We start from the raw sequence: 21,552 nt of genomic DNA, 5'->3' as shown, positions 1-21,552 counted from the left end.
GCACTCTCATTTGGTCCTAAGAGGCACACACACACACACACACACACACACACACACACACACACACACACACACTTTCTCTCTATTTAAACCAGCAGGACAATGGAGCCAGAGCTTCCAACTCCATCGAACACATAATTTACACAGGAAGCCAAGGGGGGATTGAAGTCTTGTTTATTGAAGCAGCCTGTGGAAAGCAAGGCTCTATTGTTAGACATCCAGGTATTCTTTCATTCTCATCCATCCATCCTTCAGCCACCACAATCACATAGCTAAATAGGATATTTCAGTTTCAGCCCATCTGGGTGGCTTCTTTGAGACAATGCACTATTGTGTTACTTTTCAAATTATTAAAGTCATCTAAAGATATAAATAAACATTGTTACCACTATTCTCTATGATTGACGAAGTGATTTAACCTCCATCCCCTTCATAAAAGCGTTTTTTATTCTTTATTTCAAAAGTAATCTGGCCTACAGGAAGTGATAACTTTAATATATTCTATTAATTTCCTTTGGAATAAGTAAGTAAGGATTAAATGGGCCGTTATAGCCTTGATAAAAAAGTATTCAACTGTTCAAGATGTAAATGTTCAACAAACTCAAATGTTTCAGTAATCTCACCAGCCAATGTGCCGCTAAGTTGTTCCCCTCTAATCCTGACAATAGCTCTGTTCAACAGCACAGTGTTTGAGCTTTGGATACTTTAGTACTTTACCTTAGTAAATTTTGTAAAGTAGTCCATGAGAAGGCTAAACAGTGCAGTGGAATGAACATGAACTCATTGTGTACTCATAGACATAAGACTCCATGAAGGATAATATATACCAATGAAACTATGGCTGTGTCTGAAATCACCCCCTATTTGAGTATTAAATGTATTTATTTTTCCAATCCCAAAATGGAATTAAAAAAATGACTGTCCATGGCAAGTACATTACGTTCTGCTAGGATGCGTGATGTTTGCTTACAAGATATACCAGTGACTTGGACTACTCAAGACATCTTACATAACTTGCTTGCCAGAAGGTCACCCATCTCCAGTAGTAAGATTTCTCAAAGAAATAAAAAAAAACTGTGCCTGATCCCACAGAAATACGTGAAATAACCACAACCTCTTAACACCGCATTACATGGTGGTGGTTAAAATTACGTACCAGCGTGACAGAAACAATTTAGGTTAAGGCAACACAACTACTACTAAAAAAAAATCATGGTTTAAATAAAATTTGTAATGTAACTTACAAAGGCTAACAATAAGTCAACTTTGACTTTTGGTTTCAAACGGGACACGGACAGCAGTCTCCTGGGTGAAAGTCCTGTTTTTGTTTGATCCATGCATCCAACCCAAACTCCTCCCTATGTGGATTTTGAGACAGGGCTGTGTTGAATTAGGGATTTCAAGTGTCCACCACAACAAAGGATCCTAATTGACTATCCATCTGCATTGTTTCCGTGGTGCCTGCACCACATAATGCGATGTAAAGAGGTTGTGGTCATTTTAGGTATTTTCTTTGAGATCAGGCTGGACTATTACCTTGCACGGCAGCTGGATTCTCCAGATATCTCAAGTAGTGTTGTCCAAATGAAGCTTCATAAACCATTAGTTGTATTTGTTGACATAACTAGATGGCACTTTTGGTTTAAAGAAAACAGTTCAAGGAATGGCAATTCAGTGGGATGTAACAAACCATCTGGCTCGTCAGGTTAGTTGGACTGTGGAAATTATCTATATTTCAAAGTTTAGCTTGAGCTATTGCCTGAATTCCCATAGCATCAGCGCTTTCTGCCAACTTCCCAGTTTCCCTTGCAGAATATGACTGGCAGTCCCCACCCCTACAACCTTTGTCTAATAAATGCTAAATGCTAAAGAACACATTAAGATTAAGATTAAGATATACTTTATTGTCCCCGAAGGGAAATTTGTTTTGGACTCTGCAGCGTTACAAAGACAACACAGAATACAAAAAAGACAACACCAAATACAGAAAAAAACAACACAAAATACAGAGAAGACAAGAAATACAAATATCTCTCAGCACATTGTCTCATGCAACACAACATGCTTCCATATACATATAATAAACACATTAACTACTCCTTTCATTGGCACTTCTCATTAAACAACCCCATCGGCTGTATTCTCCGCAATAAGTATGGCACAGCCCTTGCACAGTACGATATTGCACAGCTAACATATTGCCCGACCCCAATATCCTACATATCACACAAATTCCACAATGCACTGACAATGCCCAACCTCGATAGACTACGTATTGGACAAATAACGTAACGCACATCCGAATAGCCTATGTACTGTGCAACTAACCTATTGCACAATCCCCAATAGCCTAACGTATTGCACAATGCAATTGTGCAATACATAAATACTAACTGAAACTCAGAAACGTAAGTAAAAGTAAGAGATACAAACCCAATCCAATTCACTGCCAATTCATAGACTATATGACATGTCAACACATCAATACACCGCTTTGTCCACTCTGTTTAAATGAATAGCTATGAATACCTAGCTAATATTGTTGTAAATATGAAATGATAATAGTGTTCTCCGTTAAATAAATCTGCATCATGGTAGTTTCAGTCATACCTGCAAAACAATACATGATAGCAAAAAATAATCGTAATTTAATAATATGGTATCTAAAGCTCTATGTCAGCGTATAAAAAAACAAGCAAAAACTGAGTTTTTGTGAGTTTATTCTCCATTTCACCTTTGTTTCCCAGTCATAATCAGTCCTCTCAACCTTTTCAAACATACATTTTTCAAATTGACATTTCTGGTCTTGTAACTTTTCCAGATTTTCCACCACAATTTTATCTGACATTGTCGGTTTAACGTGAAAATTGTCAGACGCTGGATGTGCTAACACATTATCCTCATGCACGCTCACAGACAAAATGGCAGCCAGTAAAAGCCTTTTTCAACTGAAGGTAAATTAGGCGGACTAGTGCTGCCCTAACAGCAGCCTCTGACAGAGGCTTTTAGTGGGTGTTTATACATGCTGTCAAAAACCCAGGAGAGGTAAGGAGTAAAGAGAGAGAGGAGTAAAGAGAGAAAGTATGAAAGAAAAAAAGAAAGCATGATGAAGGCAGAGCAAGGAACAATTGGACAAGAAAGGAACGGATGAAAGGAGACAGCAGAGGTTTGAGAAAGAGAAGAGGGAACGTGAGAAAGGAGTGAAAAAATAGAGAATACAGACAAACGGAAGTAATGGAGAAGCTTCTGGAGGATGATGAGATGAGAGGAAGGGGGTATTGAATAAAGATTAGAGTAGAGAGATGTAGGAGTTGATCAGAGGCAAGGGGAGGAAGAGGTAATCGTGATGACAGGATAGGAAGAAGAGAAGGAGAAGAAAAATGGACAGAAAGGATATGACAAGTAACTTTTTGTGTTTTCCATCTACATTCAAGAGCTTGCTGATATTAACATGGAAAACATTTCCATCAAAATGCTGAATTCTGGGCTCTGAAATTCCAAGAAAAGGCTTGGTTGGGCATTGAACTCTCCAGGCTGGATCATTAGTAGAAAAGACGAAATGATAAAAAAAAATCAAAGGTACATAATAATGATGATAGAGCTTAAAATTCAGATTATCTCTGCCACTAATGATGGACTGAAACTAGACATCACGCTGTAGAATGCTGTCTGCAGTCATATTTCTATCTCTCTTTGTGTTTCAAGATGGTCAAAGAGAGGTGACAGTATAAATGGTCAGTTCACCCAAATTACAAAAAGACTTATTTTCTTTCCTCCAATGGTGTGTGGCCATTCACTTCCATTTCTCACATATTGGGAAGGAGGCAAAACTCTCAGAGAAAAATAGCAAAAGCAATTACAGATACGATACGATTAACCCGGCAGTGCAATTCAACACAATGTGATTCATCAGAACGCGATTCAGTGTGATACTATGCAAACTGGCGTGATGCCAAATAATGATGCTCTGCAATTTAATATGGTAAAGAGTTTGATTTTATTTCTGTGGTTCTTCCTGCCTGCAGCCTGCATCACGTTTTCACAAGTTGGCAGAAATACTTTCACTTCCATTAGTGATGGCCAAATGAAGCTTCAAGAAGCTTCATGAACCATTTTCTTTATTATCTGAACCCATTAAATGGCACTCTCGGTTTAAAGAAAAAGGCTTAAGGAATGGCAATTCATTGTGCTTTCAACCCTTTGTTGAAAGCACAATGAGAGAGCCAACAGAGAGCGCCATCTAGTTGGCTCAGAAAATAAAGAAAATGGTTCACGAAACTTCATGAAGCTTCTTTGGCCATCACTTATGATGTACCAATGCAAGCTTGCCCGGGTTACTCAGATTTTAGGAAAGTGCACAGACATCTTCCTCTTCAGGAAAGGGATGTGACAACACCTCTCTTGTGACAAACTTTGCACAGATACAAGTCAGTATAGTCAAGGTCAGACATTTAAGCTGACATAAACATAATAAAAACACATTTTTGAGTAAAGGGAATCTTTAACGTAACCTGACAAGATGATTTGTTACACAGAACCATCCGAGAAGCCATCATTGGAAACTGTCTGGAAAAGGGCATCAAAAATACCGGTCTTTGGTATTTTTTGCCCCCAACGTCTCCTACCAGCAATGGTTATGTTTAGGGTTAAGGTTAGAGTTAGCTGCCTGGAAGGCGCAGTTGGAGGCAAAAAACACCATCAAGCAAAAATACCTGCAGGTGATTGGATTAACCATCTGTCTATCACGTCCACCATTATGTTTTGAACCCTTTTATATACCATCTATGTTTTAAACAAACAGTGGCGGGCGTCACACACACCTAAACCACGCCCGTAACTGCCAGTAGCTTCTAACCGGACATTGATTGGTTTGGTTATGGTATTTCAGATACGAACGCATTACTTGAAGCCTGACCAGCTTTTTATATGATATGTGATCCCACAATTCTCGAGTGATTTCGTAAATATCGCAAGAATGCAGCTGCCGTGCAAGGTAATCTTTAAGCATGGATGAAATGAAAACCATGCATGTGGATGTAATGACAGACACACGTGCAGCTTTCAGCCAGAAACTTGGGAAGAGACACAAGGTTTAAGTTCTACTGACAAACAGCTTGGGGCAGAAAGGTTCTCCTGAAAAGGAAAAATATTATCGGACAAAGTCTGATCACCCTGCTGTGACATGGAAGCTGAAGCTAAGCATTTATATCTGCTTGCTCCTTACTGACAGTAGTAATGTTTCCAGTCTAACTTTGTATCAGCATATTTCACATTTCAAGAGCCAGTGTGTGTGTGTGTGTGTGTGTGTGTGTGTGTGTGTGTGTGTGTGTGTGTGTGTGTGTGTGTGTGCGCACGCTTCAGGGGAATATTTGGCCAAAGTGAGTAGATGCAGTTTTATGAGGCCTACAGACAAAGTGCTGTGTTAAGACAAACTTTGATCTATTCTCTCTCTCTACCGTTCTGCTTCACTCTTTCAAAGGTCCCTCTCTTCCTCTCACTCCACCACTCATCTCTTGCTTGTTCTGTCTCTTGTAAAACAAATGGATCCGTGTTCAACCTATTGGGGATGAACACTCACTCACTCCCTCCTATCTCTCTCTTCCAGCTATTGGACTTGTGACAGAATCAGAGAAATATTGATAAACCATATTCCAGCCAGATGGAGAGCTGAGGAGTTGTAAATCTCAAAGTGTTGACAAGAAAACAAGCCAAAATAATTAAATGTTATGCTGATGCATCAAAAGGTCTTATCAGCAACGCAGGCCAAATGAAAGTCAGAAAAAGCGCATCACTCAGTCTTTTATCAAGCATACCAAGGGAAACCCTTTTTTTAAGCTAAATTACCAAAATAAATGGTAACAGCACACAGAAGAGGGCATCTGAAGAACCTTGAAATGTCCTGTAGAGGCTAAATGTTTTTACGATGTATGTGCCTAATAGATGCTCGATGTACTGTAGAGTTTTTTTATCCCAACTGCAACAGCAAGGTATGACATGTCATGTTAATGGTAATTGTCTGCTCTTTATAGGCCGGCAACAGGGAAGTGGACAATGTGGACTCTAACAATTGGTGTGGAAAATGAGTTGTGTACCAGCTATGAACATATTTGCAAATTTTAATGATTCAAGCCTTTCTTTGCCCACATCTTCTCTGGATGATATGAAAGATATTTAGATAATTGGTTTAATTAGCACTTGATATCATAACTGTGACCATGTCTATTCATTACATGTATACAGTATGTGGTCAAATGGAGAAACATGTGGCAGCCTGACTTGACTACCTCACCACCCGACCACAGTATGTGAGGATAAAAGACTTAGACTTCTTATTGATCCTTTTGGGATGACTCCCGCAAGGAAATTAGATTTCCAGCAGCAGATTTTAGCAGCTTACAAAACACTCTTTAAATAAAGAGGTATAAAAAATACAGTATAGAAAAAAATACAGTATGAAAATAACAATAACAATAAACCTTTAGCTAAATATTTTTTACAAAAAGTAAACAAACAGTAAACAACAATAAACTACAGATAAATAAAGATAAATATATAGATATATAGGACTGTGTATGGTATTGTGTTATTATACAGTTAATCAATAAATGACATTTAGCATAAATTTGCAGTTAAGAGCAGTTAGAGTGTCCAGGTATGTATGTGAGTAGATTATTAATTTATTGCACAGTGAATGAGTGAGTGGCTACCACTCCTTCCCTTCCTTCCTGTTCTGTTCTGTCCTCTTTACCCTATTTCCTCCTCCCCCCGAGTGAGGAGTTGTAGAGTATGATGGCATGAGGGACAAAGGAGTTCTTGAGTCTGTTGGTCCTACATATATAAGGGATACGATAAGGGACTGAGTCGGACAGGGTTGCCTCCAGCATGGGAGCTCGGCAGGGAACAGTTCTGGGTCCCTTCCTCTTCACTCCGTACACTGCAAACTTCACAAACACCTCAGCTAATGGCCACCAGCAAAGAATCACTGGCGACTGCAGACAGGGAGGACAGGGAGGACAGAGAACTGACCCAGGACTTTGTGAGTTGGTGCCAGCTGAACCTCCTCCAGATTAATGCAGGGGAATTTACGCAGGGATTTACGCAGGTGCAAACACTCCCTTCTTCCACCAGTGAACATTCAGGGAATGGACATTGAGAGGGTGAAATCTTACATGTATTGTTGGGTGTATTGTTCACCCGAACAATGAACTGGACTGGACAAATGACAGATATGCACTGCACAAAAAAAAAGAGAGGAGACTCAGATCTTTGAGAGTGCGGGTGGCATTTCTGAGCACATTTTTGGACTCTGTGGTGGCATCAGCCATCTTTTATGCAGGACTTTCTGACAACACTGAGCAGCCCCTTCAGTGACAGGCTGCTGCACCCGCGGCGTGTGATGGAGAGATTCTGCAGGTCCTTCCTTTCTGCTGCTGTCAGACTTTACAAATCAGCACTGCTCCAAGTAGACTGTACAACTCACTCATGTGCAATATCAACGTTTAATTAACTGTGCGATATCATTATCAATATTTTCTCTGTGCAATGCTGTGAATACTGTCTGTTACCTTTCAGTCTGTTTACTTATATTTTGCCTTTACTGTTTACTGTTTTTTTACTGTCTTGCGTTTATACAGTTATAAATACTACACACTAGTACATACTTCTTTTTACTGCTTTTTTCTTACTCTGTATGTATTTAATATTATAGCTTGCATTTTCTTCTTGTTTTTTTCTGTCTCTCCTTTGTTGCTGAAACACTGCAAATTTCCATGATGAATGGAAATTATAATGTTTTCTAGATCTAGATGTAAAGTGTCCTGAGATAACTTCTGTTATGATTTGACACTATGAATAACACTTAATAGACTTGCACCCACACAGCGATGAACATAATATACGTACATATGTACATATTTATATTATTTTAGTTTCAAAATGTTTTGCATACGGCCTTCCTTTTTTTTTTTTATCTATTTCATGCATAATAAGGTTTTGACCGTTGTGACTGAACACACAAAATTACAACAACAGCTCTGACTAAATGAGCCAGAAAAGCAGCTTTAACACTACGCACATGGCCAAATGGGCCAGAGAAGCTGCTGTTGGACGACCTGTAAGCAGTGGCTGCTCAGGAATTCTGAAGAACATCCAGATGGCCAGTCTGCCTCTGGGTCACATTTGATGAAACAGCTGCTGAATTAAAACAACAACCAAAGTGTCGGTTTTGACAAAGGACAGGTACAGCAACCGGAGGGGTCACCTGAAAGCTCCATATTTTTTCAGATAGACTAAGAATTGATAATTTAGATAGATAGATAGATAGATAGATAGATAGAATACTGCTTCACCCAAAGACAGTTATCACATACACCTACAGACTGTCAGGCTTCTTTCCATTGTGATTATTCACATACAAGAAATAACATAAAAGGACAACACTGAGTTACTGCAAGATCCCTATTCTGAAAGACTATTTGCTCGCCATTCCTTCATAGCCCTCTTACTATTTCTCTCTGCTTCAATAAGTTTCAGAGATAATGGAAGTGTATTCCATTCAATTGAAGCCGGGTAAAAAAAATAGTTTTTGCCCATTGAACTCTTGAATCTTAGAAGGATAAAAAAATCTGTTGAGCTGCCTCTTGTTGCATAGTTGTCATTATCTCTGAAGCGATTAAAGTAGTTTGACAGATATTTGGAGTACCTCATTATGAATGGTTTTATAGGTAAGTCCCAACTTGATTTGTATGACTCTTTTTTTCAACTGGAAGACAGTTAAGTTGTTAACTATGCTGGATCAGGATGGTTACGGGGAGGTAACTTTAACATAGTCTCGCATTGCCAGACCTTCCTCCACAGCACTGCGGAGTAGGGTCTGGCTAGTCCACACAGCATTCCGCTGGGAGAAAAACGTGCTCTGGTTCATTGCCATTTATTTAAACCGATCACAATCGTCTTGGGGGGTGCCAAGCGCCAAGCGGAGCCCCATGTGCCGCTGCAAAATAGCCTCGGAAAGGAACTTGTTTTGGTGGATCGTGTGTACGTTTAAAGGTTGTTTTAGTCGTGCAACGGAAAACTCAGATTGGACAGATTACCCTGCAGAGATCTGAGGAGCAATTAACCATAGTCCGGAGTTTAAAATTACACCACAAAGAAAGCAGACCTCCAGCCGAAAAGAGTGACATCCGGAGGAATTTCCGGCAGAACGAGAGCAATCCTGGAAATGGAACATCGTGGATATAGACTAACTTTAACACAACTGTGATTAACTTGTTTTGGAGTTTATTTTTGCTGCGCTGTGGTATACTCTTAAACCAGGAGTTGGCAGTCAAAGTGGCATTGAACTAATGCTCCTGCTAACGTTTTTTATATTGATCTAACACCAAGAAAGTGGAATTGTCTGTGAATTTTATTCTTGTATTTTATCTGTTTTTAATTTTGTATTCTTTTCTAACTGCTTTTTAATGTTTTATCTAAAGCACTTTGAATTGCACTGTTGCTGAAATGTGCTATATAAATAAAGCTGGCTTGCCTTGCCTTGCCTTGCCTTGCTATCCAACAACCCTGATTTTCTTGCCAAGAATTTAGTCTTTTGGCTGATTTTAGTGAGGGCTTCCAGAGCCGTGGCCTCCCCTGAAAGATGATTATCTAATGTACATCCTTAATAGTTCACAGTGTCCTCAGCTAAATAACAGGCTCTCCTAGCTTTACCTTCATCTCTGGGGACTTTTCTAGCTTAATTCTGGATCCAAAAAAAGATGGCCTCTGTTTTTTCCTAAATGAAGAGACAGCTTGTTATCAGACAGTCATGTCCCAACATTTTTAAGCTCCCCTCACTCAAAGACTTTTCCTGCTAAATCTCTATGAAACACTTGAATAGCTGAATTGTCTGGATAAAGAAAAAGGTCAGATGGACGGGCATCCTTCATACTTCATTTAATGGTGACGTGATTAACATAATCACAACATGCTATTCAAAATGCAAGGTATTGCATGCTGACCTTCATGTCCCTTAGCTATGAAATGCCTTGTGTCCTTTTTTATTATGCACATTTATCATTCTGCAGCTTTCATTAGCTAAGCTTAATAGAAATCTTTATCCTTACAACCCTGTCGTTTCTTTATACTGGTTGTTGTACTGACCTTTTGATTCCTGGTAGCATTTAAAATGTTTTCACTGATCAAATGTAGCAGAAGGTTCTCTGTAATCCAAAACTCAAAAATAAAATGAAGCATTAACTTTCTCATGGACATTAAAAAGAAAGCATTCTTCAACTCTGTTTCCTCCGTGTTCCCAACATTTTGAATAAAAGAGTTATGTTTAATATTGTGCTAGAAAGTTTTAATGAAAAATATTTTTCACTTTCCAAAATTACAAAGTAAGTAATTTCATGCATTTCTTCTACCAGCTGTATCAAGTATACAGCAGGAAAATATTAGATCTTTTTTGATTAAAGGAATACAGTCAGTATACTGAAAATGACATTCCTTGTAGAGTTGAGCCGGATACTCGGCTGAAACGAGTATCCAGTACGGATAAAGCACTTTTGCCGATTACGAGTATTATACGAGTAATACGAGTCAATATCTGTGCTCGGATTGAATAAAAATCCTCATTGAATAACTGACTGTGTCATTGTTGCAAAACTTGTTCTGTATATAGTTTGTTTGTTATCGTGATCAAAACCATTGATCTGAAGCGCAATGCTGATGCTGTCATGTAAATAGCTTTCTAATCAGCAATAAATATAACAATTTCTGATCAACCCATATCAATTGCATGCTTAAAATAACATACCGGTTAAAGCCCTGCCCATTTCAAGACAACCCGACCCACTTCCAGGTTAAATCCTGTCCACTTCCGGGTTAGGTCCCGCCCAGTCCGAGTACAGATACAGATACAGATAATTCATATGGTTAACAGATACAGATACAGGTACAGATAATGCTGTACTCGCTCATCCCTAATTCCTTGCAGACAAATTTCCACATCTGCTTATTAACAAATACAGCTGGTTAATTAGTACAGTCTCTTTTAACATCCTACATGATGGCAGAGCAACAGTGATAAACTTAGGTCCGGTTTAAAGGCAAGGCAAGGCAAGGCGGCTTTATTTATATAGCACATTCTAGCAACAAGGCAATTCAAAGTGCTTTACATAATATAAAAAACAGCTAAAATAGAATAAGACAGGTATGAAATACAATAATAAAGTTACAGTGCAGTGTAAGAAATGAACAATTACTTTAAAAAAAGGCAGCATCAAAAAGAAAAGTCTTCAGCCTTGCTTTAAAAGAACTGAGAGTTGCAGCAGGCCTGCAGTTTATTGGGAGTTTTTTTCCGGATATGTGGCGCATAAGAACTTGCTGTTTCCCCATGTTTAGTTCTGACTCTGGGGACAGAAAGCAGACCTGTCCCAGACGACCTGAGAGGTCTGGGTGGTTCATGACATAGCAGCAGATCAGAAATCTGCTCAATTATGTTGGGGAACTGTGAGCTTTATCACAGTAAAGTGCCACATGGTCACAGTCCACTCTACTCCAGTGTCATTTGTCCCGCTAGTCATTCACCTTAGCACTGCCCTTCCATTACAACTCTCATTTCTTAAGGCTATAATGGTGTTTACAGGCTCAACTGACAGGATGTCCTAAATGGAAATGAAAGCTGCAGGCCCAGACAAGAGAGAGAGCTCATTCAACAAACACCTCTCAATAACACCAGTGACAGCTTAGGTCAAGGCTGTGTATGTGTGTTTCTGCAGCGCTGTGCACAGACATTTTTGGGGGCAGGTGCTCAAGTGTATAATACATTATTACACTAATAAACATTTATTATTATTACAATAATACATTTTTTTCAATGAAGTTGTTTTTTTTTCAACATTGGATGGGGGACACAATAAGTGGGAAAGAAAATTAATCATGAAGCTGTACAAAGCTTAAAGGTGCAGTAGGTAAGGCTTATAAAACTAACTTTCTGTCATATTTGCTGAAACTGACCCTATGTTCCAGTAGAACTACATGATCAGGTAATTTAAAAAAAAATCCAACTCCTCTGTCACCACCTACAGTCTGTAGTGCGATTTGCAAAAATCCACAGCTCCCTGTTCAGATGCACCAATCAGGGCCAGGGGGGGTGTCTAACTGCGTGTCAATCACTGCTCATGCACACACATTCATTCTCCCTTGTGGGGGGGAGGGGCTTAGACCGTTTTGGGCTTTAGCAGAAAGGGGGGAGGGACTGAGAAGTTGTTGATGTTAAAATTTTTTGGCTACATCCTGGATCGTCACAATCCTACCTACAGCACCTTTAATTTGGCCATCACTAGATATTTGCTTCTTTGGTCAAATGTTTTCTCTTTAAATTTGCTGGTCACAATGGACTGTTGTTACGTAAGGAATAATAATAATAATAATAATAATAATAATAATCTTTATTTATAGAGCACTTTTCAAACTCCATGTTACAAAGTGCTTCACAGAACAAACAAAACAAACCAGTCATAAAAACAGTCATTTTAAAACAATCAATACAAATAATTTGATGTATAAAAACCTGTACACTTTTAGGTAAGAAAAGAAAAGAACAGAATGATTTTAAAAGAATAAAATGACAGTTCAAGGAGGTACAAGCTCAAATAAAATCAGGAAAGGCTCTCTGATAAAAGTATGTTTTAAGGAGGGACTTAAAAGAGATCAGTGACTCAGCTGACCTTATATCCTCGGGCAGGTTGATCCAGAGCCTCGGCGCCTTGACTTCAAGCGATCTGTCCCCTCTGCGTTTCAGCCGGGTCTCTGGAACAGACAAAAGACCTCTGCCGGGAAGAGCCTTAAAAGGCATCATTTAAATCTTGAAGGTCCCATGTCATGAAAATTTCACTTTATGATGTTTTTTTAACATTAATATACGTTTCCCCAGCCTGCCTATGGTCCCCCAGTGGCTAGAAATGGCGATAGGTGTAAACCGAGCCCTGGGTATCCTGCTCTGATGGGCCGATGTGGAATCTTGCTCCTTATGAGGTCATAAGGAGCAAGGTTACCTCCCCTTTCTCTGCTTTGCCCGGCCAGAGAATTTGGCCCACCCATGAGAGAGAAGGCGTTTCTCAATGTCAAGGATCCTTCCTTGGTAGGACTAGTCCTTCCAAGTCGGGTCCTTCAGAGGCTAGGCCAGGCTCCTCCTTAGCATTCGGAGAACATGTACAATGGAACAGGCTACCAAGTGCACGTCATTGCGTGCTTGCGTCATTGAAAATGTTTCCCCGCTTTCACTTCCGCGCTACATTTCAAAACACTGGACGAAATGGATGTGGAACTGTGTGCTGTTCAATTTTTTTGTTGAGATGGAGAAGGTGAATCAGTATCAGCTAAGATAGGTAACGTTACCGACACTGATAGGCTATAATGTAAGCAATAGTCGTTTTCTCTTATTTATCCCATGTCAATAAATTAAAAACTCGTGGGAGTTCATGTTTGTAGTTGTCATAACACTTACCGGTAAGGAGAATTGCATTAATTAATCTAATTAATTAATCAGTAGCTAACCGTTTACATTAGCTTGTAGTTTACTGCATGTATGCAACATTAGCTCATTGTTCAATAGCTTCTAGCTTTCAAACAAATGCAGTGCAAAATATGATTAGCAGGGGCGGATTTAGTCATTTTGGGGCCCAAGGCAAACACAGACATGGGGCCCTCTACATCTCTTGTTTCCCCCCTTTTGTCAATCCTTATTTTTCTAAGAAAGTCCTACTTGTAACTTCTCTTCAGCAGTCTTCACACAGCAATGATGTCTAGACTTCGGGGGTCCGTTTCAGGTAGAAGGTTTAACAAACTCTGAGTCTAACCCTGATGTCTGAGTTGATTTACCCTGAGATGGGAAGAGTTTTCGGTTCCAGAACAGCTGATATGAGTTGGTTCAATCAACTCAGAGTAGGTTCACGCGCGTGCACCACCACAATAAAAAGGCAGCATGAATGGAGCCATGATTCTACGATTCACCATGGTAACAACCACAAACAAACGGGTTGGCGGAAATACTCATGCGCACAAACAGCGAGTTTGAACATGTATTTCGTTAAAAAAGTAAGACGGCGGCTGCTGCTGCAAAAGAGAGAGAATTGGTGTGGGAGAAAATTGCTGCTCGAATCAATGCGTAGGCATTAAAAGTGTATTAATTTCATATTTAATCACAGTTAACTTATAATATTAGCCTACTAGTGAAAACTGGAATTGTATTACACCTATAATTTCATTTGGGTGCAATCCTACTGGCGAAAAAGTAAACTACTAGGCCTACTATATCCCATTCTGAGGCTGCAGCACCATGATCATTAACAGAACTATAATTTATAATCATTTATTTCTTTTTTATGTCTCTCACTGGTTTGTGTCCAGGGAACAATACAAAAAACTTTTAAAAAACGTTTCAGAGCGGGTCACACTTTTCTGACGAGTGGCTTTACTATTAGCCTACAGTATGATCTGCATCACCAATAAAGAAAACTGCCGTTTGCAAAAAACGTAATGCGACACAAAGAATCTGCTGGGATGTTAAAGCATGTCCACGATGGTGGATGTTAGTGATATGAGGACGGATAAGGTATCTACATATCTGATGGACTGTGAAAAAAAATACCTCTCAAATCGGTTATGTGGAAATGAAAATACATTTAGTCGGGACTCAATATCATCTCCCGACGTAAACTCTCTGTGAAGTAATACAGCTTTTTCATCAACGGGATCGTCGACAAAAGGACATGACATGTTTGAGAAAAAAACGTTTTATAATCTTTTATAAGTTTTATTTATTAAGTTTTTATTCATGCAGATAACAAACTGCATTAAAATGCACCTGATACAGACTGAATGAATGAATGAGGAAATGAGAGAGAAGAAACCTCGAGTTTCTCTCAGTCTCCTCCCTCTGACACTGTGTCAGAGGGAGGAGACTGTGTGTGTGTGTGTGTGTGTGTGTGTGTGTGTCTGTGTGAGAGTGTCTGTGTGTGAGTGAGTGTCTGTGTGTGAGTGAGTGTGTCTGTGAGTGAGTGAGAGAGTGAGTGTCTGTGTGTGAGTGAGTGTCTGTGTGTGAGTGAGTGTGTCTGTGAGTGAGTGAGAGAGTGAGTGTCTGTGTGTGAGTGAGTGTATCTGTGTGAGAGTGAGTGAGTGTGTCTGTGTGAGTGTGTCTGTGTGAGAGTGTCTGTGTGAGTGAGTGGGTGAGTGTTTATGTGTGAGTGAGTGAGTGAGTGTATCTGTGTGAGAGTGTCTGTGTGTGAGTGTCTGTGTGTGTGTGTGTGTGTGAGTGAGTGTCTGTATTGTCATGTCTAAAGCGCTATAATCTGACCTTGCGAGCTTTGGCATCAACAAATCTTGCTATCACTGATTCCATATCCATAACGTTAGCAGCAATATCACTTGAGCAGCCTCGGCTGGCACTGTCGGCAGCAACAGGTAGCTCCTCCTCGCTAGCAGCAGTGCTAACGGTCGTGATGGTGGTTGTAGCATGGGTTGTAGCGTTGTTGTCATTGTCAGCGGCGGGCATCACAAAAAACTTTAACTTCGGCAATTTTTTTAAAAACGTTTTGCTTTCCTCCTTTTTTCAGCACCACTTGGGTAGTTTCGCTTCATTGTTACTCTACTCTGCACACTGTCTGTTACTCTACACACGCACCCTGTCTGTCTGTCACTTTTTTTTCTCCGTATTTTGGCGCATTACAGCCTTGTCACTTTCGCAGATGCGCAGTAAGTGAGATAATGGAATAGTCCAATCATGTAGTGAGGTGGGGGGGCCCCCTCCGGTCTGCAAAACTAATGATTTGATGCCATTTTTCGCAAATGGAGTTTTAGAAATATATAATTTGCGAAAAGTAAAAAAAAAAAAAAACCTTAAGCATAAGTTAATGGGGCATTTTGGTGCCGTTTACAATACATGAGCTACTATGTAGCTCGGGGCCCAAGGCAATTGCTGACCTTTTCCTAATGGTAAAGTCCGCCTCTGAGCAACTACAAGGTAAACACTACCAGCTAATAAGCTACCACAGGCAGTATGATATGCAGTAAACTGCAAGTGAGAAAGGTTAAATAGTACTGTAGACACACAAGCTACAAGGCTACAACCAACATATGAAAAGTCATAATACCTCCATTGATAAACACCCACTAACACAGTAAAGGTAGGTGTAAGTGTGTTAAATGGTCAACAGTTGTCAGTTAAGACCATGATGAAGTAACTACACCACTACACAGTTACATGAAGTACCTTCATGTTACAGTATGCTTAAATATACTTGTGATACAATTCTAATCTTACCAGGACAGGTTGGATAACTACTGGACTAACCTAAAGATTTCTCCTTCTGTCTGCAGTCTTGAAGCAACACCATCATCAGCAGCTGTGTCTGATCGCCGCTTCATGTTGAATATACTTGTGTACAGTATATAGTAATGTTTGAATAAATGTTATAATAAAGATACACGTTTTCGATAATGTCTTTTTAGAGCTTCTATACCTTACAAGTTATTAAAACAGGTACCATCTGAATCTAATTATTCAATCAGAAATAGACATTGAAAAACAGTTTATATTATATACACACCCAAAAACATAATGACACAGACAAACCAGTTAATTTAATGCATTTATTTTCAGAATGCCAATCTCTAATAGGCTATAGCAAATAATATATTCAACATCTTTATTTGGCCAGTCTCCCTGCTTGTCTTTTGCTTTCCCATCATCAGTGACCGCCTTCGTTTGTCCCTGTTAAAAGACAGCAAACACAAGAAAAAGATGTTTACCATTATGAATGTTATAACGTAGCGTTATATGCAACGTTATACTTTTTACATGGGAAACTACTGATTTAACGTTGCTAGTGAAGTTAACAAGGTGCAGCGTTACCTCCCATCCTGCAGTTACAACTGATAAACACACACATTTCTAAATCTCTGCTAACGTTACCCATATAGCGTAACAACATATAAAAGAGATTAAAATGACACCGGATTTTAAACTTTAAAAACACAAATGGCACAAAAAGACAGCAACCTAGCTAACGGCCTAATGTTAAATGATAGATTCGGTTAGCTAACGTTAGCTCGGCTGGTATCTACCTAATTACTATAGCAATTTGTACCAGCATTAAAGCGTTAAGCTTTACATTGATGTAAAACGTTAATGGTGATAACACATGTACGACAAACTAAAGATACTTACATTTAAATGATTATTTCGCCATCAGCGATGCCGCTCCAACTCCCGCTTAGGTCCACCATTTCATTTTTTTTAACGAGCCGGCAAAGCCGCGCGCAAAGGATTGTGGATAATATGGGAGCGCGAAGGATACACATATGCATCCTTTGCTGTCTATGGGAAATTCTCTGAACGAAGGACTCAGTCCTTGGAGGAATTCGGACACACCCCCACTATCCACCTTGCCCCCCCCCCCCTCTCCTCCTCAATAGCTACAGACACAGAAATAACACATACTAAGGAAAGCTCATTGTGGGACTGGCTCTAGTGGCTGTAATTCTGCACCAAGGCTGAATTTCGGGAAAGAGACTTCAGATACAGTGTTAGGGGACCACTAAGGTCTATATAAAAGAGACTTCAGATACAGTATTAGGGGACCACTAAGGTCTATATAAAAGCATCCAAAGAGCACCATGTCATGGGACCTTTAAAATCTATTCTAAAACATACTGGGAGCCGGGAGCCAGTGTAGAGAGGCTAAAACAGGAGTGATGTGATCATGTCTCTCTCAATTCAATTAAATTAAATTCAATGTTATTATAGTATCAAATCATAACAAGTTATCTCAAGACACCTTACAGATAGAGTAGGTCTTGACCACACTATAATTTACAAAGACCCAACAATTCCAGTAATTCCCCCAAGAGCAAGCATTTAGTGCTACAGTGGCGCACTAACTAAATGCTTTAGTTCTGCATATTCTGAAATTGATTTACAAGTAAGTAAGTGAAAGTCCCTCAGCAGGCAATCCTGCACGTAAACTGCTGATCAAGACATCCTTCCGTCCATCTGTTGTTAGTCTGGGTGTTGTAGAATTTCTGCTTATGAACTCATGCTATGCTAATTAATATGATTGTTCCCATTGGCAAATGTCATATTCGTTAGTTTTGCAGTAATTCGCAGTAAGTGGAGAAGTTCTATGCCTTCCTTTGTTTGGTTTATGAATGATTTTAAATTGTTGTTTTTTTCTCACTGGAAAAGGTAAAATTGGAAGAAAAGTCTGTAGTGACATATCTAGGAAATTACTGTTTTGATTAATCTTCCCTTGTGTGCTGCTCCTAGATGTTGATTTTATTTTCTTTACCCTTTTTTTTGCTTTTTTGAGTTTGATTTTTTTAAGTAATTCCCCCCTTTTTGTTTGGTTTTTGTTGTTGTTTTTGCTAAGTTGATTCTTTTCTTTCTCGTACATTGACAACATTTGTACTGAATCTACTGATGTACATTTTCTTTCCCCTAGAAGAGTTTTGTATGTTGTTTTTTTTTTTTTTTTGGCAATATAAAAAAAAATAACTTCATAACCTTTCCAGGCAAAGGAATACTTTAGCTCTGTGTCGCCATGGAAGACGGGAGACGTAACAGCGAAAAACAGAAACAGAGAAAGTAAACACATAACACATTTTGTCTGTGCTGAGATATTTGGGTGCCCGCAATTTCTTTGTTTTCATTAAAAGTTCAGCTAAACTAAACACCTTCAGCATGAATTTAAATACACCTTCAGGAAGACGGTAACTTCAGAAATTGGGATGGCACCTACACTGTACTGTGTAATCCTAAACTCTCCTCAATTGAGAATTAATTAAATGCTCCTGTGTAATTCATCAAAGTCCCAAGAACCTTCTTCACGTATGTGAAAAGAGTTGTGCTGATCCTAAGTTTTTCCTTAACATCTGCACGTAAACTGCTGATCAAGAGATCCTTCTGTCCATCCGTTGTTAATCTTGGAAGTGAAGACATGCATGCTGGTGAGTATCAGTTCCACTTGTTGCCCAAAATCATAATACTAGTAAGCAGTTACATTCACTTGTAAACACTAGCAATACGGTTAGCTTCTCTCTTTGGCGGAACCCAACCACTATTTCCTATTCCTTTCACTTTTAACAGCCAACCCGTTCTCACTCCCAACGCGTTGGACGGTTCACGCCTCGCCGTCGTCCATTAATATCTGACAATGGACACCTCGTCGGGCATTAACCCTTACATATTAATGAATTTAAACAGTATGAGTGAGATAAAAGTTCCATTGTCTTAACAGGCTATCATTCACATACACAGATAATTTCATTGTTGAACTGATCAGGGATTAGATTTTTTTAGTTTTAGTTAAAACATTTTCACATGTCATCATTGTATCATTAAAAAAAGAAAAATCTGTATATGTTGAATTTGCTGGAGATCCATTTTCCTGTGAGTCCGACTACAATCCGTCTAGAATGCATTTGTATGTGGATACATTTACACTTAAATTGTGTCATGGTCACAGGTTGTCATTTGTCATTTTTGATTCGTTGCCAAGTTTCAAGATGGCTGGTCTGAGGGAAAATTGCAGGGAGGAGAGAGTACAGGGAGAGAGGAATGGCATGCTGTACAGAGAGTAGTCCCGCATTGCCAGACCTTCCTTCACAGCGCTGCGGAGGAGGGTCTGGCTACTCCACACAGCATTCTGGGATGGGAGGAAAACGTGCTCTGTTTTTTGGCATTTCTTTAAACCAATTGCAATCGCCATGGGCGGCACCATGCCCCGCACAGAGCCGATTCGTGTAACAGATTTGTGTAACAGTAAGAAACACACTCACGTGCTATACTGAAACGTTCTTATATACACAATTGAAAGTTAATTCCTGTTTCAGTTGTGTATATGAGAGCGACTCAGTATTGCGCGTGAGAGGGTTTTAATAGCGTTTATGAGAGCGTTTCATTAGCATTTATGAGCGTGTTTCAGTAGCGCTTATGAGAGCGTTTCAGTAGTGTTTATACGGGGGGTGTTTCAGTAGTGTTTATGAGCAATTCAGTTGTATGTGCGTGAGGTTTCAGTATAGTATGTGAGAGTATAATTTTTCACTAGTATGTATGAAAGCATTTCGCTAGAGTGTGTGAGAGCATTTCACTTGTATGTGTGTGAGGTAATTGTGAATAATGTCCCAGGTGGCCCTTCATATGATGGGACTGCCCATTGTGTACAGTAAATACCACAAAATACAAAGCTAATACTAAAAGAAACGCATTGAAAACAATATGCATGGTGAATTCCTTGCAACGAGTATTCTAGTCAAAGGTGTTAGGTTTGATGAGGTGGTATGTGGCAGGTTTTAATAGAGTGTGTTCTCAACATAACTTTTTGTAATAGACATTTTTACTACCTCGTGATTAACGTATCTGCTGAATTTAATTTGGTATTTGTCCAAGGTTTGCATACTCTTCAGCAACAAGAGCCAAGTCAAGTGGCTTTCAAAATATTCCCCATATTCTCCCAATGTGTCCCAGCAGCCGTCCTCACTGAGAGCATTTTGACTTGCCAAACACTTGCGACTCATAACATTAATGACAGGGGCCTTGTATTGTGAATGTTGGCTCACTGGGGTTTACTTTAATTGAATGGATCCATTGTTAATGTTAGTAATTATAACTAGGGCCTATGTAAAGTCATCAACAATTTCCACAATCCCTCAGCGGCATTTCACCAAGACTGCAGATTATTTTTGTTGGAATATACTGCCAAGATGGAGGCTCTGCTGCAGAGGAGTAACAGGTCTCTGCAGCGGTTAGAAAGGGTTTTTATCCCTGAAGCACCTGTGCATCTAGTGGAGGGAGTTTCATATGATTACTGTAATTACACTAATGTATCAACATGACTGCAGTGATGTTTTATTAATGGTAAAACATTACACATACTTGGACTGCCCCCCCCACCTTCCCACACAAACTTGTGATCTGTCAACCATTGTGAGACTGCAATCATAACAATCATAGTGTTGTTGGAGATTGTCGGAGCAGACAATGCTAGAACATTTTCTGTGTGAACAGACAATAAAGTTTTATCTTCTCTTATTTTACATACAGTAGCACATTTAGAGTGTATTCCGAGGACAAAGTGAACACCAGTCCAGAGGGCAGAAGAGATTAAAGAAGGGAAAGTTATAAATGAAAGCCCACTGTCTATCAATCACGTCTCTCTACTTACTTCCTGTTTCCACATGTTCTGTCATTATCATTTCTCTGCTCCTGTAAAATGAATCAGAGGCCCAGACACTGAGTTAATTTCACAATCATTCCCCTCATGTGGGTGTGTGTGCATACATTTTTAGCCCATAGTGAAACAGATTGTCATGGAGAAATGGCCGTTGCATGCTGAGAGTTTTATTCAATAAGAGAGGCCTTCGCTGTGCCCTTGGGCAAGTCTGAAATTACTGTGAAAGACTTCCTCTCTCTCTAGTTGGATGTGGTTGGATATCATTGTTTCCTTTATTCTTCCTTTGTTTCTCATTTTCTCACGTTCCAGCTGTGCTTCCTTTAAAGGGCATGTTAATTAA

The 21,552-nt window shown here is 39.4% G+C and overlaps 1 long non-coding RNA gene across 1 annotated transcript; it reads left to right on the top strand.

Annotated features, from left to right (window-relative positions):
* Nucleotides 1-1,087: 1,087 nt before the first annotated feature.
* Nucleotides 1,088-15,903, top strand: LOC118493287. The gene is made up of 3 exons (XR_004895314.1): nucleotides 1,088-1,141; nucleotides 11,057-11,061; nucleotides 15,891-15,903. It is a non-coding gene; the product is annotated as an uncharacterized LOC118493287 (long non-coding RNA).
* The last annotated feature ends 5,649 nt before the right edge of the window (nucleotides 15,904-21,552 follow it).

This window comes from Sander lucioperca, chromosome 1 (genome assembly GCF_008315115.2).
Source record: "Sander lucioperca isolate FBNREF2018 chromosome 1, SLUC_FBN_1.2, whole genome shotgun sequence".
Taxonomy (NCBI): Eukaryota; Metazoa; Chordata; class Actinopteri; order Perciformes; family Percidae; genus Sander; species Sander lucioperca.
The sequence above is the reverse complement of the archived record's forward strand: the minus strand, read 5'-3'. Positions and strand labels throughout refer to the sequence as shown.